The sequence below is a fragment of the Magnolia sinica genome, chromosome 12 (genome assembly GCF_029962835.1).
Source record: "Magnolia sinica isolate HGM2019 chromosome 12, MsV1, whole genome shotgun sequence".
NCBI classification, from domain to species: domain Eukaryota; kingdom Viridiplantae; phylum Streptophyta; class Magnoliopsida; order Magnoliales; family Magnoliaceae; genus Magnolia; species Magnolia sinica.
The window spans coordinates 53,963,311-53,966,504 of NC_080584.1; the positions used below are offsets into that span (position 1 = coordinate 53,963,311).

The following is a 3,194-nucleotide window of genomic DNA, read 5'->3' on the forward strand; positions in this document are numbered from 1 at the left end:
CTCGAAAGGCGGTATTGTAGGACAGTTTTCAGTTGTGTGAATGTTGCAATCACAGATGCCGCAAACAATTTCATTGACCTTATCCTTCTTTCCTTCCATGGCCTCAACTTTCCTTATGAGCGTAGTCACTTTACACTTGAGATCATCCTCTTCTTTCAAGAGATATAATCCACCTTTTTCCTTTAATTGAGTCGGCCTAGACGTGGTGTTTGCCATTGGGTAATAGTCCCATGATTGTGTTTTTTCAGCGAGACTATCGAGGTAATCCCATACCTCGTCAACATCTTTGTTGATGAACTCTCCATTACACATTGTCTCGACCATTTGGCGCATGGAAGATGTCAGTCCATCATAGAAAAAATTTGTAATGCGCCACGTTTCAAATCCGTGTTGTGGGCATGAACTGACCAAATCTTTAAACCTTTCCCAACATTGGAAGAATGTTTCATCTTCCTTTTGGGCAAAGTTCATGATCGCTTTTCGAGGGTAATCGTTTTATGATGTGGGAAGAATTTTTTTATGAATTCCCTCCGCATATCGTTCCATGTGCCAATGGATCTAGGACGCAGTGAATGTAACCACGTCTTAGCTTTCTCTTTTAAGGAAAAAGGAAAGAGTTTCACTAATTGTATCCTCGGATACATTAGGAAAACATAATGTAGCTATAATCTCATCGAACTCTTTCAATGTAAATATGGACTTTCGATTCAAGTCCATGGAATTTGGGAAGGAGTTGGATAACTCCGGCTTGATGTCCATTTGTCCTGTATTTTCGGGAAAAATCATGCATGAGGGCATACTCACTCCGCCGATTGTAGATAATCTCGTTAAGTACGAGGCGGGGTGCTGTTGCACCTCATTCTCATCTTGGGTATCCTCCACGGGTGGAAGTGGAGGAGGTTGGTCTTCAGCCATAACCTCAGTTAACTCAGGGGATTTCGAGCGGTGTCTAGTCCTGCGATGGATAGTCAACCCCTCAACCAATCCTCCTTCAGTCAAGAGACGTCGAGTGTCGTCACGGGCCCACTTGGGCATGAAAACACTCGCAGCCCTCAATTAAAAACTTAACCCTAGGAAAATCTAGCAAGAAAGAGAGTATTGGAAAGAAATTACCAAATTGGAGTCCTGAGTTAAAACCTGCAAAATAAAATAAAATAAGTTAGATTCTAAAAAGAGAAGAACAATTCTTTAAAAGAAAGATAGAAGTAAACTAGCTTCTAAAAGAAAGAATTCCTAAAAGAAAGTGAAAATTTCTAAAATAAATTAAGAGAGTCCTAAACTAGAAAGTAGATTACTAAAAGAGAATTGAAAAATAGAAAGTAGGGAAGGAGCTTACCGAATTAGAGATTTCTATCTTAAAGGCCTACAAAATAGGAAGGTTAGTTTCTAAACAAAAATAAACTAAAAATAAACTAGGAGACAAAACAAAAAAAATAAAATAAAATTTAAGATTAGAAAGTTACTAAAATAAGAATAGAAAGTTAAGAAATAACCCAGTTTCTATTTCCTACAGATGAGAAGATACTAGAGTTAGAAAATTTCTAAGATTTAAACCTTAATTCTAAAAACAGAAAAAGTAGAGAAATTAGGAAGGAATTACCAATTTAAGAACTTATGTCAGGATCCTACAAAACAGGAAAACAGGTTAAGTTCTAAAAACAGAATAAAATAAAAACTTCTATCCTAAAGTAAGTAAAATCCTAATCCTAACCTAATTCTAAAACTAATTAATTTCAAAGAATCGTAACCGTCAGTCCCCGGCAACGGCGCCAAAAACTTGTTCACTCCCCAAGTATAGGGTTGTGATGTAGTAATAAACTCGGTAAGACCGAGGTCGAATCCACAGGGACTGAAACTTGTATGTTTCCTAAAACTAAGTAGAACTAGAACTAGACTAAGATGTAATCTAACCAAATAGAATTTTAAGGAATAATTGTGGAAGAATTATCTAAAACTTTAAGGAATTCAGAGGAAGGAAACTAGGGATTCAGAGGATCCACTTGTAGAGATCAGGGAGAACTTATGCCTGCTTCAGAAATCATGGAAATTTACTAGACTTCCTTTGATATAGTTTTCAAGGGGTGAAAGGTATATGAATTAGAATGGATTCCATCATCTAACCATGCCCAGGAGACAAAGCAAATAACAGGATTAAACTAATTACCAACCAATCATCAATGTATGAGGATCAGGAAGGGTACTGTCATCCTACCATGCCCATGGGACAATGATGAACAACAGGGGTTCCTGACTTCATAAACATAAAAAAAAAAAAAAAAAAATTCAAAGCCCTTGCAATCCCATTGTAATTTCAGTCACAACAGACCATTAAAGGCTAGGAAAAATATTCCTTTAATAATTAAATATATCAAATTCAGTTTAGAAATTTGGATTAAATTACCAGCATACAATGGAGTCTCCCATCTCGCTACAGGCTTCACCTCTTAGCCCTAGCTAAGAGGTTTAGCCACACATGATATGGGCTAGATTATAGAAAAAGAAAAGAAAAACCAGAACCGTGCCTTGTCCAGCTTCTGCTCCTCACGTGCCAAACTATCCCACGTTCAGCCCTTCTCTCTCCGTCACATGTGCCAGCAGCCACGTTCCAAAACAAAACCGAGCCTCCCCCACATGCAGCAGCAGCAACTCCCTTTTTCTCTCCCAGCCGTTCACAGCAGCAGCCGTAGCTCCCCAAAACGAGGCTGATTCTCTTTCCTCACTTCCGTTCCGTTCCGTCCTCCCCTCAAACCCAAGACCGGGACCTCCTTTTAAAGATGAACAGTCTCCTCCGAGAGCTGCTGTCGAGTCCCGAACGGAATAGGTTGCGGAACCCATTTTTACGCAGCCAGCTTGCATACGAACGCAAGACAGTTTGCGTTTGTATGAATTTTGAGATGGAGGAACGTCCCAAACTCCGTTTTTTTCTTCTTGGTTGGGGTAAAGACCCACTTATAAGAATTTTGGACGGTCTGGATCACTGATCCGACCCTGATAATGATCACAGAACGGACCACCGTGGCCGATTTTTACGGACGCGCGTCCCTGCGTAAACAGGGTACGCTGTGATAATCGGTGGGCCGCACAGTATGGTTTTTAGAGAAATCCACCCCGTTCATTGGGTTCCTGGCGAAAAAAAAAGCTGGAAGGAGTGGTTTTGGTCAGGTTTTAGTGCGGCCCACTGTATTTTCTCCCTA

The 3,194-nt window shown here is 39.9% G+C and overlaps 1 non-coding gene across 1 annotated transcript; it reads left to right on the forward strand.

The window, feature by feature from the left end:
* Positions 1–382: 382 nt before the first annotated feature.
* Positions 383–488, forward strand: LOC131222087 (small nucleolar RNA R71). Its single transcript, XR_009159795.1, has one exon. It is a non-coding gene; the product is annotated as a small nucleolar RNA R71 (small nucleolar RNA).
* The last annotated feature ends 2,706 nt before the right edge of the window (positions 489–3,194 follow it).